We start from the raw sequence: 20,323 nt of genomic DNA on the forward strand, positions 1-20,323 counted from the left end.
TTCTTGGGACAACGAATGGTTATCATTTGGTAAACTGGACTGCTATTTACGGCAATATGAATTTCCACCTGCCGCCATATTTTTACAATTATACCCTTCTCATAATTTAAACTTAAAAAATCAAAAATCTCAAATCCTCTCAAATCTTCTCTAACCTTTTGGTTTTTCAAAAAACCCGATCTAAAACAACATGCCGCCAAAGCCAGGAGCGGGTAAAGGCTTCATGAAATCTCCGATAAGTTTTTTTTTCTTAAATTATTCAAAAATCACGGGTTTCGCCTCCGAATCGGAGGTGAAACCCGGATGAATTTGATCTAAACGGACCCTATGTGCCGTTTCCGCCAAGGGTGGAACGGACGAACTGTCCATTCCACCTTAGGAGGAAACGGCACCGCCGTTCGTTCCTCCTTTAGGTGGAACGAACGGCGCCGTCATTCCACAGTACGGTGGAACGAACGGCGCAATCGTTCCACCGTACCGTGGAACGACGGATGTGCTCGTTCCGCCTTACGGCGGAACGATCGGCGCATTCGTTCCGCCTTACGGCGGAGCGAAAGGCGCTACCGTTCCGCCGTAAGGCGGAACGGACCTTCCGTTCCGCCGTAAGGCGGAACGGTACGCGGTGACCGTTCCGCCTTACGGCGAAAAGGAGTGCCGCAACCGTTCAGTCCACTGTCCGGACGGTTGCAGCGCTCCATTTAGGCCAAATTAGGCTCGAAATTTTTTTTTTTTTTAAACTTGGTCCGACCCGGTCTATGGCAATGCCTAAGTATTAAAAAAAGCAAAATACGAGAAATTGAGTATATCCAGTTAAATATGCATTATTTGCTTATAAATGTAAAATATTTTTGGTTTTTACAGACTGATAATGTTGATAACCGTTCTGGAAAGAGACATACAAGGTCACGTGTTGTGACTGCCTCTGCCCGGAGGGACCGGGAAGAACAGATATTGATGAGGGATGCTCAGAGGGCACAGCCGGATGAGATGGCGGATGCTGTAGAGATGGACGGAGATGACTCTATGCCTCCTCAGAGTTCATCCTCTGTGCGAGTACCTACTAAGACCATACCGAGGGGTCCTGGCGGACGTTTTGCTTCTACAGCAGGGTCGTCTTCGGGTGAGAAATTTAAATTTAATTATTATTATGTTATTTATTCGTGATTATTATAAAATATACGAATATAATAAATGAGTTTACTATAATTTCAGGTAGTAGCAAGCGCTCGAAGAGTGATGTAGAGGATGACTGGATCGTGAAGAGCCCGGTTTCTGGGGGTCCATGTGATGGTCTTGTGATCCCGAGCTTTCTAGGACATATTGCCACTGCTATCTGGAGCGGACAGGATAGGGGCCTCCTCAGGTGTCAGACACGATCATTATACTGTGGGAAGCTGTGTGTATGGTACGGTGGGGCTTCTCAGCAGATCCAGAAGCGTATAGAGTCAACTGGATTGTCTCATTTACCCAATATCATGTATGGCCACATCGATGCGCCCCTAATTGCGGCTTTTGTAGAGCGATGGCAGCCAGACACGTCATCATTTCACATGTTGTTTGGTGAGATGAGCATTATGTTGCATGATGTGTGGCAGATTTTGCGCATCCCCATCGATGGGGCTATGGTGACTGCTGATGCGAGTGTTGAGGAGCTTCAGTCTTGTGTGATGGAGTTGTTTGGTATGACTCGGGAGGAGTTGCAGAAGGGTCACTACTTTAATGGTGGTATACGAGCGGCTTCCGTCCTGGATTATTGTCAAGGAGATCGGATTGCTGATGCGCAGGCTACTGCTTGGACGTTTCTGATGCTCGGTTGCACATTGTTCGTGGACAAGAGTGGAGACTGCATTCGACCTTCTTGTCTGTTGGAGGTACAGGACTCTGTATCTGGAGCCATTGGACTCTCATAGCGCTCAGCTGCACTAGCATATCTATACCGTCATCTAGGTATTTATAAGTATATGGATGTTGGCATATTAGTACTTTTTATCCAGACACAATATGTAACTCCAACGAATCAACCTGTAAATCATATAAAGCTATCCAGATCAACACAGGATCATTACAGATACAATACAGACACAATATGTAACTCCAACGAACAAATCTGGATCGAAACAGCAAATGTTTGTTATCCAGAATCTATCAGAATCAACCTGTAAATCATATAAAGATATCCAGATCAACACAGGATCATTACAGATACAATACAGACACAATATGTAACTCCAACGAACAAATCTGGATCGAAACAGCAAATGTTTGTTATCCAGAATCTATCAGAATCAACCTGTAAATCATATAAAGCTATCCAGATCAACACAGGATCATTATAGATACAATACAGACACAATATGTAACTCCAACGAACAAATCTGGATCGAAACAGAAAATGTTTGTTATCCAGAATCTATCAGAATCAACCTGTAAATCATATAAAGCTATCCAGATCATCACAGGATCATTACAGATACAATACAGACACAATATGTAACTCCAACGAACAAATCTGGATCGAAACAGCAAATGTTTGTTATCCAGAATCTATCAGAATCAACCTGTAAATCATATAAAGCTATCCAGATCAACACAGGATCATTACAGATACAATACAGACACAATATGTAACTCCAACGAACAAATCTGGATCGAAACAGCAAATGTTTGTTATCCAGAATCTATCAGAATCAACCTGTAAATCATATAAAGCTATCCAGATCAACACGGGATCATTACAAATACAATACAGACACAATATGTAACTCCAACGAACAAATCTGGATCGAAACAGAAAATGTTTGTTATCCAGAATCAACCTGTAAATCATATAAAGCTATCCAGATCTAAGTTGAACCAGTCTTGTCCATTGTTCTGTCCTAGCTGCATAAATGCGATCCCACCCATCAACACTACGTTCATGGTGCCCCTTCCACCACTCTATTACATTAGGGACTGAAAAATTAGGAGATAAATTTAAACGAATATAGTGGCGACAGTGCGAACCCAAATGAGCTATGCAGATCTCTCGTTCTGGTCTTGTAGCAGTGGAAGGGACATACAATGGTAAAATAGTACCACAAAAAGTAGAGTTATTTCCATCTAGGTATCCGAAAAACATTACAGCAGCATTGTATAATGTAGCAATCACAAACATGTCATCATAAGCGAGCATCCAATGCTCCGGCGAACATGCTCCACCGTCCCAAGTGATTCTATTAATTGCTGCATCAACACCATCAATTAACACAGATTCATACCGATAACGGTTAGCAATTACTTCATTCCTCATGTGATGCCTAACTGATTGCCACTTCTCTTCGGTGAAAAAAATGTATGAAGAAACAACACGGAAGCCACAATTTCCATCACCGACTACGTCGCAATATGTTTCAACATACGGCTTAATGATCCCAACTACTTTGTCAGAATGCACGAAATCATTAACTTCATACGTATTTCCATCTGCATTGAATCAAAATAAGATATTGTAAACCGCACATAACTTATGTTAAGTGTAAATAAATTAGATATTGCAAAGTTGTATTACCCGAGGATGCAAAATTATGAACAGATGATGAAGAGCTTTTCCTACCACTTCTACCACGGCTCCTAGACGAACTACTAGAACGAGCACGTCCACGCCGAGGTTCGTTGTACTCCCAGGCACTAGGCATACGTTTTGTAGATTTACCCGACTTCGGTCGTCCTCGAACGTTAATTTTCACATCAGGTTCGGTGTAATGTGCTTGATGAGGGTGTAGTTGATCATGTATAAGTATTGAAATGTTTCGCAGCAAGGCTGGGCCACCTTTAGATACCTGGTCAACTAAGGATTTAAAATATCTCTCATCTTCTGTCTGATCATGACACCCTTCAGTTTCATGAGTCTGGCCATAATTAATCAAAAGTGTTCTCCAGAACACATGAACCCTCTCAACACTTATAATATCGCCGGACTCATAAGCTTGTTTGATCTCGCATGCACATGGTATCTGATGAGAGGTTCTCAATACACATCCGCAACGCGCATTCACTTCATGGCTCAAACTTCTCATGTGAGCTAACTCAACATTGATCAGTTGCATGCAGTAGTGTGAGACTTTGCATACCAGGTGGTTAAAGGGGAATCCGGAGTAAGAGACTCCTTTACGAACATCTGTTTGTTTCCTATCTTTGTATATCATTGGCATGTACTTATTAGTGAACAACTTCTTGAAAATATCCCATATTATTTCAGTTCTAATTCTTGTCCTTTTTATAGATCTCCACCATTCTAAAGCTTCATCAGTGAAAAGATTAGAAACATATTTGACCATTGAATCTAGTCGACATTCTGTGTTCTTAAGTACATCTTCAATCTTGGCCCACCATTTATCAGCTATATCAGGATCTGTACTACCCTCAAACTCTGTTGCGCCCATCTTTTTAAGCCTTTCAAAATTTTTATCAAAGACTAGCGCATCTCGACGAGCTTGAACACGTGGCTGAGGCTGACCTTGAGCCAAATAGATTCACATCATTTCTTCAAACTGGTTGTAACCCTGTGAATAACCTGCATGTCCTGAAGCTCCTATATGTTCTGAGCCCCCAGACTCATGAACATGACCAACTGAACCATGACTAGACACATTACCGGATTGTCCATTCTCACCATCAGACTCCATAACCCTACATGAAACATGACCATGTTAACATGCTTTAGAATAAGAAAACATGATTATGTGGTCTTAACCTAGGAATCCAAAACAAGTCATACACAACCTAATCCCTAGGAAAGTAGACCCGCTCTGATACCACTAAATGTAACCCCCTCACTTGGATCACATGATATCTCACACAATATCAGTTATAGACATGCTTTCAATTCTCAATCATATAAACTTCACTCTCATATAAACTTTACATATTATACATAAGAGAAAACATTTACAATTTACAATACACGTTTAAGTCATTATCCTACATAGAGGATTTACAAAACAAAAGTATATCACAAGACTCCAAAATGCCTAGATGAGAATGGACTGACACTGCTGGTGCGACCTTAAGCAAGAAGAACTCCACCTAACCTGTAAAATCTGTTGGCAAGGGGTGAGCTGCCTACTCAATAAACATATTACACATATATGTATATACAAAAGTAATGTGAAGCGATCCGCCCGTAGGACTTGTGAACCCTTCTTTGGGAAGGGAGTGAGAGAGTGTAAAGTCCTTGCGTCCAAGGAATGTTTTAACTCTTTCTCGAATGGTGATCATCTAAAGATGGATCCGCCCATGAGAGTGTTCTCCTATCTTTGAGGAGAAAGTTGAGGGTGTAATGATCTCATGTTTGAGACGATTTTAACCCTCTTTTGATGGTGGTCAATCCTTTTCCTGTCTTTGAGGAGAGAGTTGAGCTCATTTGAAAGCTCCTGAGGGTCTGTGCTTCTTATCTTTATGGAAAGGGGATCCGCCCGTGATGGGATCAATTGTCCTATCTTTGAGGTAATTGATCCACCTGTGGAACTTTTCATTCGCCAGCCACTGGGCGTATATCAGCACTAAAAGCTAGGCAAATGAATATAAGAAGTATGGCGAGAAAGAATAAATTATAAAATATAGGATACTATAACAGTTTAATGCACATATACGAATATGTAAAAATACTGATTTTTAGGCCCATGGTTCCGTCTTTTCTGAGCAACTAGAACCGCATCCTCAATGATGTTTAACTTATGAGTAATCACATGTGGGCTTACTCCTGTGGGGATCTCATTCTCCTATGTAAATACGCTTTCAGACTCAATGAGAACTTTTTTAACATCCTCTTTGATCTCAAGTTTTAATCCTTTGGCGATCCGCACCCGCTTTCCATCAGCAATAATGAGCGTTTATGTGTCGCCCAAAGCTGTAGTGACAAGTTAATATTTCTCACCTTCGTCCTCTTAGGATTGTGGGCGGATTGATAGTGACGTCGAGTATAAGTCTCTTTAGCTACCTTTTGGTTCCCGCTAATCATTACTCCTCCTTTGCTGGTGGGAATGTACATTGTCAGACGACTGATGGAAATTAGGGCTGCAACCTCTGGCCCTTGGTCTGGATAGTGTGACCCGTCACTCCAATGATGTCAACAATGGTTGTTTCTATTTGGATCGGATCAACCTTTAGTTTGGCGAATGCACCTTTGGTGATGACATTGCGAGAACTGCCCGTGTCTTTACTCGCTTTATTTCATCTTCCATCCTTCAATTGTCAACGCATTTGTAAGTGGAGATATTACTGGACCTGTTTCTGCAAAAGGGGCAATTGAGGGATGTTTTATCCAGAACAGATATTTTTGCTTTTTCCACGGGTGGCTGATACACTGGTCCATCTGCTATGACATTAATGACACTTTTGAATTTCTTTTTGGGATCTGTCTTCTGCTTGTCGTCTTGTTATTTGTTATTCTGGACAAAGCTATCTAGTTTGCCAGCTCCCAGCAAGCTTCAGTGTGGTGGCCAACCTGTAGTACGCTTTGGCGTTTCTTCCAACGGTTACATGCTCCCCTCCTTTGGGTTCGGGATATGTAATGTCCCGCTTATATTGAATCTTTTCTTTTATATTGTGGCAAGTTGGAAGCTTTAAACATTCTGTCCACTTCGTACCCCAGGATCCGTGCTGTGAATGGCGAATTCATGTTAACTGGATGCGTATCTTTCTGCATTGTTCTCTTGTCTATCCAGAGCGACATGCACTCGCCTTTCAATCTCATCATTCGTGTGTTCAATGTTGAATCATGATGGTGAAGCCGGCTCTTGATCTTGATCTCGATCATGTTGAGGTTATGCTTGGAGCTATGGTTTAACGCGGATGGATGTTGTCACAACCGTGGGAGCCATTTTATCTAGCTTCGAATATCTTATCTCCGCATCCTTCAACATTTTGCTAACATAATAGATGGAGAACTGCTGACCTTCTTCTTCTTGAATAACCACGGTGCATATAGCTTTATCCATGACAGATTGATACAAATGCAGGTCTCCCCTTCAGATTGGTCTGCTCATCAAGGGTGGTTCTGCTAGGAATTGTTTTATACCTTGATATGCTTGTTGACAATCTTTCTAGTATGATGATCCGCCCGTTCAACCTCTGGATCTTTCTCACCCATTGTGGGGTTTTCATTTAGGCGCTCTTTTCACCTTTTTCCTCGCAAGGCTTTTATTTTATCTGGATTTGCTCTAACTCCTTTTTGGCCAATGACATAGTCAAGGAATTTTTCTGAAGTGACTCTGCATATACACTTCTTTGGATTGAGCTTTATTTTTCATATCAGTGTTTGCACTGGTTGTAGTATTAGCAACTCCCTTGTACCTGTGGGTTAGCACTGAAAGAACTCCAGAAGTGGGGCATACTCTGTCCATTATTAAAAGATTGTGGTAAGTCATAAAAGCTATATTCACTTACCTTGGGGATCAATGGCTTGATCCATGGAACATACTTCATAGCAAAAGAATGTTTGCATTTGCCTTGTTGGCAAATATCATGTATGATGCAATTCTCTTTATGGAATTTTTAATTCATCTTGGAATCAACTTAATAATTCCTTCGCGTTGGTCCCTGACTCTAGAATGAACTTAGTCAAAGGATAAAACCGAGTAAATATTATATGTCAAACAAATTCATAATAGAATTTTAATCGTGCTTGTTTTAATAATAATATCACGTATAACGGTCATAACCATAAAGATTGCTACTGCACATGAATATCATAATGAATTCTTAATAAATAACCATAATGAGAATGGTTTAAGAATAATGTCCTTTTGTATTTCAATGCACATTAATATCCAAGATAGCATATTTATTTTAAACGTCATAAAAGTTATGACATTCTATATTGGGTAAGATATCTTACATAGTTGCTATTTACTTGCAATTAATATTGTGCATCCATACATTAATGGCATTCAGAGATCATTAAAGCCTCATTTGAATGAGGTGTAATTAAAGAAAGGTAAGTGATGATTTAATAATATAGTTATATATAAAATTACTCTTATATCATTTCATTTGTACGAATAAAATAAAAGAGAAAGGGTAATTTTGGAAGAAAAATACATGTACCATGATTCTCCTCCAATTTGGGGTGTAAGGAAAATTACTCAAAATCCACTCTCACCTACCTTCACATACAATCCTCCAATCTTTAAGGAATTCTCATGTATATCCTAAGAATTTTGCATAAATTAATGTTCTGATCCGAAACCGACACTTGCACTATTTTGTAGTTAGCTCAGGACAATATATGGCATGCAAAATGATTCTGTCTTGTTTCCTGCCAAGAAACAGACTATCCAGATTTGCATCTACCATAATTCACTCAACCTAGCTCACACTAAACACAATGGATTGCCAAATACTTTTACATACATATACTTCAAGTAGTTAGGAACACTTTTGTATAAAGAAACTTTCTCAAATTATGAATCTAAGGTCCTCAAAATGCTACATCAACATGGCTGCCTCACATGACATTCAATTTCGAGGCAGTCATGTTCCATCTAGGTTTTCTTCATCTATATATGGAATTAAAGTCCCATATTTTACATAGGGTTTCATAACACATATAGCAACATATGTTATTCTTTATGTATCTTCAAATTCGAATAATATCAATATGAAAAACATGCTCCAAAATAACTGAAAGCAGTACCCTAGATTTCTGTTTAGGGCACTTGATACATATCTTTCATTTGGACAGCCTATAACCACTTTAAACAACACCAAAACTCAACAAACTCCATCACAAATCATCCACAACAAATCCTATGATCATACCTAGGTATTTCAGAATCTCAAACTCATAGAAAACAAGCTAAAACAACATACTAACCTTCAACTCGTGTCTATCACCTAGTATGCTTCCTAACTTGACTTGTTTGACTCGAAAATGGAAGAAATTGGAAGAGTTTTCTTTGGAGAGGTTTAGGGTATGAACAAGGAAGGTTTTGCTGAAGCTTTGGTCGAAATTGTGGCTGGAATAGATAAAGAATGAGTTGTGCACATCATTTGGCAAATGAAGAGGTGTATTTTGTCTTAATATTGGGGTGACACCTCGTGCTTGCTCACAAACCTCAAATTCAGCCCTCCTAAAGTGTAACTTAATCAATTTAGGACATATGAATTCATTCATTCATTCATTTAAGTCCTAACTCAATTAACCAATCGTTACATCTTAACGATGCACTAATCGTCTACTAATCGCACGGTAATCGCATTATGCATATGAAACTTCTAATGACAATGCGATGAATCTAAAATATATGTATCCAATCATGAAAACATATATGAATGTGGGAAGATGTATATGTTAGGGTTTTAGGGATGTTACATGCCCGTTCCACCGTACGTGGGAACGGGCAGGCCACGCCACTTCGGCCTACGGCCGAACGAGCGGCATGCGCTGCTCGTTCCGCAGGCCGAACGGTCAGCGAGTGCTGCTCGTTCGGCTGGCGGAACGAACGGCGTATGCCGCTCATTCCGTAGGCCGAACGAGCGGCGCATGCCGCTCGTCCGCACGGACGAACGGGCAGTTCGTCCGTTTGACCGTGCGGCCGAGCAGCATCGGACGTCCGTTTAGGCCAAAACATAAAAAAAAAAAATCGAAAAACGAAATTTTAATTTAAATTTATATAGTAGGATTACCTCGTGTACGAAATCATGGTCTTCGGGAATGCTTGGGTCCATTTTCGTCCAATTAGAATTTTTAGGCTTGGGAGAGAAAGAGAGGAAATTGTTTTTTGGGGTTTTGAGTTTAAATTATGAGGAGGGCATAATTGTCAAAATATGGCGGTAGTCGTAAAAAATATTGCGGTAAATAGCATTACCCTTTGGTAAAACATAATTTTAATATTTAAGCCATCCCCGTGTTCAACTCCTTTAATGGGTAAATTACACTCATGACCACTGAACTTTAACTATTTTAATATTATGGCCAAATAAACTGGGTAATTAGCATAACCAGTCACAAATGTTTGAGCAATGCCTTGAAAAGCTCACAAAAGTTTGATTTATCTCAACAAAATCACTCATATTTGATTTTATCAATAAAGTCACTTTGATCATTTTCCGATCACTACTAAACAAACATTAATGAATTAAACACTACTATTCTTCAGATCTTTGTCCACTTCATGCATCATAAATTCTCATATTGCATGATACGTCATCAATTTTGGTGAGATAGTGATTGGAAAATAACCAAAGTGACTTTATTAGGACAAAAACAAACATAAGTGATTTTATTGATATAAATCAAACTTGTATGATCGTTTGGGGACATTGTCCAACCTTTCGTGACCATTCGTGAGTGCGAATTACCCATTAAACTTCAATTTTTAACAGTATGACCACTGAACTTACACGCTTTACACTCGTGGTCACTTAACGTCTCAAAAAAAATCGAAGAGTTAATGATATTTTAAAAAACTTTAATTTTTAAAAATTAAAATTTTCGGACCATTTAGGTGGTGTTTTTGGTTAGGAGAGAGTCAATTTTTAGAGAAAGAAATTTCCAGAAAATGTGATTTTGGAATAAAAAAATGTGGTTTTATAGTATATGTTGTTCTGAATAACTTTTGATAACTTATGGAAAAATCCTTGATCGGAGCACTTCCCTGTGAGGCGCCGTTGGGATCGGCCGGGGACACTCCGATGCCAAAGTCAGTAATATTTCTGAGAATAAACTGTAAGCATAAAAGTAGAGAATCAGTAAGTGTACCTTTGATCCTAGGAAGCTGGGGTATTTATATAGGTTTCTGTAACCTTCAGCATTAATGGGGAAGCAGGTGAAGAGTTGTGTCATTACTCATCTTTAATTGCTATCAATTCTCCATTAATCCCAGCATTTAGCATTGAAACCCTCAGAGTTAGGTATTCGAACAGTCAAGTCTTTATTCCCCTTTAATGGCTATTAATTGCCATTTAATTGTATTTATTCCCATTCATGGATGGTAATAAAGGTGCCTTTTGGTATTCTTAGATCTGTTAAGGCGTATGTACGCTCTCCTTGAGAGCTATGGCGGGTCTCCACTACTCGCTCTCATCGGGCGTATCTTATTATGGCGTATCTCGCTATGGTCCACGTGATGTGGCATAATGCTAGAAACTCCTTCCTTTTCTTCGTTATTTATATATTCACCCATGCATTAATCCTGCAATAATTGTCATTAATTCCATATTAATCATGCATAAATATCTCTTTTAGAAGGAATAATGGTTTGCCATTATTTCTATTTATTTTCCCTTATTCCTTATTCAAGAATAATTTGAGTTGTTATCAGAAGCCCCCCCCCCTAAAGGTATAAAAAGCTCTTTAGGGCTGTTTAAATGGTGTTTCATTTTTCTATCTTGGAGGAAAGTTGACCCGCCCTAGATGGGGAATCACATATGGATATGATACGCTTTTAGGGGATTTTGCTTCTTCGTGGATAGGTGGCCAACCGTATCCATTGTTAGCCTCTAGGGGCTTCTTGAGAGTTATATTTCCTTTAGAAAGGAATAACCTGCCCTTTATGGGACCATTTGTTCCTACCGCATAGGATTATGATTAGCCTTAGGGACTTCTTTTCTTCAATTCTGCCATATTGAGGAGAATGACCCGCCCTTAGGGATCAGTAAGAATGATCATCCATTTAGGGACTTTTGTGCATTTTGTGGGTGGTTTTGACACTCTAAGCACTTGCCTTTTTAGCATTTACTCATTTTCCAAAGTGTTTTTACTTTGCATTTGTGAAGACGAGACTTCATTGCTTTCGATGAAGACGAGGCTTCATTGCTTTTGATGAAGACGAGGCTTCATTGTTTTGATGAAGACGAGGCTTCATTGTTTGGAGATGAAGACGAGGCTTCATTACTTGGATGAAGACGATGCTTCATTATTTGGAGATGAAGACGAGGCTTCATTACTTGGATGAAAAGGAGGCTTCATTATTTGGAGATGAAGACGAGGATTCATTATTTTGATGATGAACCCTTTGCTTTCCAGAACTATTTTTACTAATGCATTATATCTTTTATTCCTGGTGAGGTAGACGAGGCTTCATTACTTGGATGAAGACGATGCTTCATTATTTGGAGATGAAGACGAGGCTTCATTACTTGGATGAAGACGAGGCTTCATTATTTGGAGATGAAGACGAGGATTCATTATTTTGATGATGAACCCTTTGCTTTCCAGAACTATTTTTACTAATGCATTATATCTTTTATTCCTGGTTTGGAGATGAAGACGAGGCTTCATTACTTGGATGAAGACGATGCTTCATTATTTGGAGATGAAGACGAGGCTTCGTTACTTGGATGAAGACGAGGCTTCATTATTTGGAGATGAAGACGAGGATTCATTATTTTGATGATGAACCCTTTGCTTTCCAGAACTATTGTTTGGAGATGAAGACGAGGCTTCATTACTTGGATGAAGATGATGCTTCATTATTTGGAGATGAAGACGAGGCTTCATTACTTGGATGAAGACGAGGCTTCATTATTTGGAGATGAAGACGAGGATTCATTATTTTGATGATGAACCCTTTGCTTTCCAGAACTATTTTTACTAATGCATTATATCTTTTATTTGGAGATGAAGTAGGTGGCCAGCCATACCCCAATGTGTGAACCTTTGTGAAGGTTTAGAAGCTTTTATTCCTGATGAGGAAGTTAAGCTGCCTTAGGCGATCGATTTGCTTCCTATCTTTGAGGTGAATCGATCCGCCGCCAGGTCTTGAGACTCTTCTTTGGGAAGAGTATTTGAGAGTGTAAAGTTCTCACGTCTGAGAAATGTTTTAACTCTGTCTCTGACGGCAATCAATTGTTTCCTATCTTTGAGGTAGATCGATCCGCCGCTGAGATTATTGTCCGATTGTTTGTAAAACTTAAGTACAATTGTTTTAATCCTTATGGTCGCCATTTACTTTTAAGTTTGCGTAAGTAAATATATAAGTTTGTAGGATTTAATATGGAGTAGGTGGCCAGCCATACTCCGTTGTGCGAACCTTTGTGAAGGTTTGAAGCTGTTCTATTCCTTCTAGAGGAAGTAAAGCTGCCTAGGGGATCAACTTGCTACCTATCTTTGAGGTGAAGCGATCCGGCCGTAGGACTTGTGAACCCTTCTTTGGGAAGGGAGTGAGAGAGTGTAAAGTCCTTGCGTCCAAGGAATGTTTTAACTCTTTCTCGAATGGTGATCATCTAAAGATGGATCCGCCTATGAGAGTGTTCTCCTATCTTTGAGGAGAAAGTTGAGGGTGTAATGATCTCATGTTTGAGACGATTTTAACCCGTTTTTGATGGTGGTCAATCCTTTTCCTGTCTTTGAGGAGAGAGTTGAGCTCATTTGAAAGCTCCTGAGGGTCTGTGCTTCTTATCTTTATGGAAAGGGGATCCGCCCGTGATGGGATCAATTGTCCTATCTTTGAGGTAATTGATCCACCTGTGGAACTTTTCATTCGCCAGCCACTGGGCGTATATCAGCACTAAAAGCTAGGCAAATGAATATAAGAAGTATGGCGAGAAAGAATAAATTATAAAATATAGGATACTATAACAGTTTAATGCACATATACGAATATGTAAAAATACTGATTTTTAGGCCCATGGTTCCGTCTTTTCTGAGCAACTAGAACCGCATCCTCAATGATGTTTAACTTATGAGTAATCACATGTGGGCTTACTCCTGTGGGGATCTCATTCTCCTATGTAAATACGCTTTCAGACTCAATGAGAACTTTTTTAACATCCTCTTTGATCTCAAGTTTTAATCCTTTGGCGATCCGCACCCGCTTTCCATCAGCAATAATGAGCGTTTATGTGTCGCCCAAAGCTGTAGTGACAAGTTAATATTTCTCACCTTCGTCCTCTTAGGATTGTGGGCGGATTGATAGTGATGCCGAGTATAAGTCTCTTTAGCTACCTTTTGGTTCCCGCTAATCATTACTCCTCCTTTGCTGGTGGGAATGTACATTGTCAGACGACTGATGGAAATTAGGGCTGCAACCTCTGGCCCTTGGTCTGGATAGTGTGACCCGTCACTCCAATGATGTCAACAATGGTTGTTTCTATTTGGATCGGATCAACCTTTAGTTTGGCGAATGCACCTTTGGTGATGACATTGCGAGAACTGCCCGTGTCTTTACTCGCTTTATTTCATCTTCCATCCTTCAATTGTCAATGCATTTGTATGTGGAGATATTACTGGACCTGTTTCTGCAAAAGGGGCAATTGAGGGATGTTTTATCCAGAACAGATATTTTTGCTTTTTCCACGGGTGGCTGATACACTGGTCCATCTGCTATGACATTAATGACACTTTTGAATTTCTTTTTGGGATCTGTCTTCTGCTTGTCGTCTTGTTATTTGTTATTCTGGACAAAGCTATCTAGTTTGCCAGCTCCCAGCAAGCTTCAGTGTGGTGGCCAACCTGTAGTACGCTTTGGCGTTTCTTCCAACGGTTACATGCTCCCCTCCTTTGGGTTCGGGATATGTAATGTCCCGCTTATATTGAATCTTTTCTTTTATATTGTGGCAAGTTGGAAGCTTTAAACATTCTGTCCACTTCGTACCCCAGGATCCGTGCTGTGAATGGCGAATTCATGTTAACTGGATGCGTATCTTTCTGCATTGTTCTCTTGTCTATCCAGAGCGACATGCACTCGCCTTTCAATCTCATCATTCGTGTGTTCAATGTTGAATCATGATGGTGAAGCCGGCTCTTGATCTTGATCTCGATCATGTTGAGGTTATGCTTGGAGCTATGGTTTAACGCGGATGGATGTTGTCACAACCGTGGGAGCCATTTTATCTAGCTTCGAATATCTTATCTCCGCATCCTTCAACATTTTGCTAACATAATAGATGGAGAACTGCTGACCTTCTTCTTCTTGAATAACCACGGTGCATATAGCTTTATCCATGACAGATTGATACAAATGCAGGTCTCCCCTTCAGATTGGTCTGCTCATCAAGGGTGGTTCTGCTAGGAATTGTTTTATACCTTGATATGCTTGTTGACAATCTTTCTAGTATGATGATCCGCCCGTTCAACCTCTGGATCTTTCTCACCCATTGTGGGGTTTTCATTTAGGCGCTCTTTTCACCTTTTTCCTCGCAAGGCTTTTATTTTATCTGGATTTGCTCTAACTCCTTTTTGGCCAATGACATAGTCAAGGAATTTTTCTGAAGTGACTCTGCATATACACTTCTTTGGATTGAGCTTTATTTTTCATATCAGTGTTTGCACTGGTTGTAGTATTAGCAACTCCCTTGTACCTGTGGGTTAGCACTGAAAGAACTCCAGAAGTGGGGCATACTCTGTCCATTATTAAAAGATTGTGGTAAGTCATAAAAGCTATATTCACTTACCTTGGGGATCAATGGCTTGATCCATGGAACATACTTCATAGCAAAAGAATGTTTGCATTTGCCTTGTTGGCAAATATCATGTATGATGCAATTCTCTTTATGGAATTTTTAATTCATCTTGGAATCAACTTAATAATTCCTTCGCGTTGGTCCCTGACTCTAGAATGAACTTAGTCAAAGGATAAAACCGAGTAAATATTATATGTCAAACAAATTCATAATAGAATTTTAATCGTGCTTGTTTTAATAATAATATCACGTATAACGGTCATAACCATAAAGATTGCTACTGCACATGAATATCATAATGAATTCTTAATAAATAACCATAATGAGAATGGTTTAAGAATAATGTCCTTTTGTATTTCAATGCACATTAATATCCAAGATAGCATATTTATTTTAAACGTCATAAAAGTTATGACATTCTATATTGGGTAAGATATCTTACATAGTTGCTATTTACTTGCAATTAATATTGTGCATCCATACATTAATGGCATTCAGAGATCATTAAAGCCTCATTTGGATGAGGTGTAATTAAAGAAAGGTAAGTGATGATTTAATAATATAGTTATATATAAAATTACTCTTATATCATTTCATTTGTACGAATAAAATAAAAGAGAAAGGGTAATTTTGGAAGAAAAATACATGTACCATGATTCTCCTCCAATTTGGAGTGTAAGGAAAATTACTCAAAATCCACTCTCACCTACCTTCACATACAATCCTCAAATCTTTAAGCAATTCTCATGTATATCCTAAGAATTTTGCATAAATTAATGTTCTGATCCGAAACCGACACTTGCACTATTTTGTAGTTAGCTCAGGACATGAAAGTTTTGTTTATCCAATTTGGTAATTCATCGGCCCATAATGGCCTTAATAGTTAGGGACAATTACAAGATAATTACAAATAGACTCAATATTTTCAAGTCTCTTGTGTTGGTAACAGAAATTCTAACAATGTCAAATAAACAGTTTTTATATGAATAGACACATCATTGTAAAAAAGGGAATGAAATAACTGTTTGACAAAACAATATTCAAAAATATGAATTTTTGATATTAAAAGTACTATATAGGAGAAAAGCCATATATAGATGGCGAATTGTACAAGGAAAAACCAAATATGATTTTTTTTGTAATTTCTTCTAATAGTTATATGCATGTTCATCCAAAAGACCGACCAGATCTAAATCATTTGTAATGACATGAGCCCTTTTATGATATTTTAATATAAAATGACAAAATCACATTGAATGGATGATTTTTTTTTTGTAAACCTCAAGATTACGGGTCTTATACATGCGTTTGTACTAATTCAATGATAATATCATATTACACTTGTCATGCATAAAAATATGAGGGCATAGTAAACATGCAAGATTTAATGAAAGATTTGTGTTTATGACTTCATTTATCACAGTTTATTAGATTTATCATAATAACATGTAATGATATTCATAGCACTTTATAAGAGTGAGGGATCTCAATTTTCTTTAATTAAAAATGGAATAAGAAAGGGGAGGAAACTTATCTTTTTCATCATAAAATTCCAGATTTAATGTAGAAAACTCTTTCCCACCAATATATGGAGAACTGTATCTTTGGATAGATTTGTTGTACTGATTGAGCCAAAGTTTGAGATTGTGATTTCTATTCTGTTGACTCCATTGTTTTGTTCTTTGTGAAACTCTATACAATCAAGATTTTGTGATCTTCTGCTTGTTAGAGATCTACCTTCACCGCACCAATTGATAACTTGTGGAAAAATCCTTGATCGGAGCACTTCCCTGTGAGGCGCCGTTGGGATCGGCCGGGGACACTCCGATGCCAAAGTCAGTAATATTTCTGAGAATAAACTGTAAGCACAAAAGTAGAGAATCAGTAAGTGTACCTTTGATCCTAGGAAGCTGGGGTATTTATATAGGTTTCTGTAACCTTCAGCATTAATGGGGAAGCAGGTGAAGAGTTGTGTCATTACTCATCTTTAATTGCTATCAATTCTCCATTAATCCCAGCATTTAGCATTGAAACCCTCAGAGTTGAGGTATTCGAACAGTTAAGTCTTTATTCCCCTTTAATGGCTATTAATTGCTATTTAATTATATTTATTCCCATTCATGGATGGTAATAAAGGTGCCTTTTGGTATTCTTAGATCTGTTAAGGCGTATGTACGCTCTCCTTGAGAGCTATGGCGGGTCTCCACTACTCGCTCTCATCGGGCGTATCTTGTTATGGCGTATCTCGCTATGGTCCACGTGATGTGGCATAATGCTAGAAACTCCTTCCTTTTCTTCGTTATTTATATATTCACCCCTGCATTAATACTGCAATAATTGTCATTAATTCCATATTAATCATGCATAAATATCTCTTTTAGAAGGAATAATGGTTTGCCATTATTTCTATTTATTTTCCCTTATTCCTTATTCAAGAATAATTTGAGTTGTTATCAACTTTAATTCTTGAATATTTTCATTTTGAGGTCGTTAAAATTGAATGGCTACGGATGTTAAAAAGTGTAAAGTTCAGTGATCATACTACTAAAAATTGAAGTTTAGTGGCCACAATATTAAAATGGATAAAGTTCAGTAGTCATGGTTGTAATTTACCCCTGTAATTCAAGACATAAGTTTCATGTGTATGTCCCTATAGACTTTATCTTTTTTGGAAGAAAACTTGTGACTTGAATGTTTAAGAGCTCCAAGTGGAATAAACTAGATTTTATATTAAAGTTTTAGCGTACACACAAAGTTTTAATTGGGAAAGAATCCACTTAAAGAGTGACTGACGAGCCTCGAACCAAAAAATCAGACAAACTATAAAAAAAATCACCTCAAATCATTTCGATTTTGATGATTAAACCTTATCTTTTATTTCAACATCAAGTTTTTTATCATTTTTTTAGTGTTGTTATATTCAGCCTCAATTTCTCATCTTTAACCCCGTGAAAGGACGAAAATACCCTTAGAACTTTTGGGGTGGGAAATTGAGGCTTTTTTCCTCTCTCGACACGCGGACGTGAGGTAATCACGCCTCACCGTGTGGTGAGGCGTGTGTATATCACGTCTCACCACAAGGTGAGGCGTGAGATGATCACGCCTCACCACAAGGTGAGACGTGAGGCTATCATGTTCGCACCTGTGGTGAGGCGTGATAGCCTCACGCCTCACCTTGTGGTGAGGCGTGATCATCTCACGCCCGCGTGGCTGGGTGGAAGAAAAAAGTATTATGGAACTACGGTTTATTACGGATTACTCGAATTAACCTTTTAGAAATAAGCTTTTACTCGGATTAACCTTTTAGAAATAAAAATTAACAACATAAACATTAAAATAAATTAATAAACATAAAATAGTACATATAATCTCAAAAGTGTTAAAATATGAGGCTATACAATAAGTTTTAGTAGATAAAAAACAGATATCAGTTCGTCCGGCACCACACGTCCATAAACTCATCCATCTCTGTCATAATAAGTGGAGCCTCCTCATCATGTCGGCCGGCGACCGATCGCTGAGTGATACGCCATAACCAGCTAACCCACTGCAGAAAAATAAATATTAAAAAACAAACACATGTAAACTAATAATAAATAATAATAAACTTACATATTCGTTGTTGGAGCGAGCAAGCTGGACCGGTCCATCCTGTGAGGCATGAAGGAGATGGGGATGTGAATATCGCATGTACCAGTCCATGTATGCCGCATTACAAGCCGTGGGATCGTATCCAAATGACCGACATCTCCTCCGATCAATGCCCCGAGCAGATGGAAATCTCTGCCAGGTATCATCAATTGTGGTAGATGAATGTGTGAGCTTGTACGATAAAGACTTCCATGACCGTTTTGCTCTATCAGGTCTAATACACTCACCCGGGATAGGCTGAGTATATCCGACCTGAGTAAGACTCGATCTGGTATATACGGCTCAACAATGTCTCTACACCGTAATAAAACTATAAGTAATACTAAAATTATAATGCACTTACATTAAACAAAGGAAAATTACATCAAAGATGATGAAAAACCCTTAACCCACCCCACCCGAATGTGATTCGAACCCATGACCTCTAGAGTCATAGGTAAGCTCTCAACCAATAGGCTAAGAGCTTCACCACAATACTAAAATTATAATAAAACTATAAGTAATACTAAAATTATAAATAAAATTATAAGTAATGTTTAAATTTTATAAAATACCTCGGCTGTCGTCTACAAAATTAAATTAAAAACAAATATAATTTACAACAACTAAATTTACATATACAATTTACAACATAAAAATTTAACGTTGTTGTAAATTAAACAAAAATATAATTTACAATAACCAAATTTACGTATAATTAACATTATAATTTACAACATAAAAATTTAAACAAAATAAAATTTACAACAACTAAAATTAACTATAATTAAACAAAATAAAATTTACATACATACAAATTAAATTGATAATTATTAAAATAACAATTATAACATATAAATTATAATCAAATTAATGTAAACAAATAACAAACAATTATAAATAAATTAAATTTATTTTAAAAAATAAAAAAGCCCCCAAATAGGTGCGGGCGTATGAACATCACGCCGCACCCATGGTACAGACGTGATAGCCTCATACCCGCACCTATGGTGGGGCATAAGAACATCACGCCGCATCATAGGTGCGGGCATGAGGCTATCACGCCCGCACTATGGGTGCGGCGTGATATTCATACGCCTGAACCCGATTCCGCAAATTTCTCAAAATTTCTCACAGATTCAAAAACGAAGCACAAATCGATAAAAAAAATCGTAAATCGTACCATTATTGCTTTGCCTTTACCGCTCCTCTCACGATCCATGCTTTGGTTGAGAAATTAATCCGGATTTGATCGAATAGAGTTTAGGGTGTTTGAGAGGTTTTGGGATTTTTGAAAAATTAGCCAAAG

The sequence above is a fragment of the Euphorbia lathyris genome, chromosome 2, assembly GCF_963576675.1.
Source record: "Euphorbia lathyris chromosome 2, ddEupLath1.1, whole genome shotgun sequence".
Taxonomy (NCBI): Eukaryota; Viridiplantae; Streptophyta; class Magnoliopsida; order Malpighiales; family Euphorbiaceae; genus Euphorbia; species Euphorbia lathyris.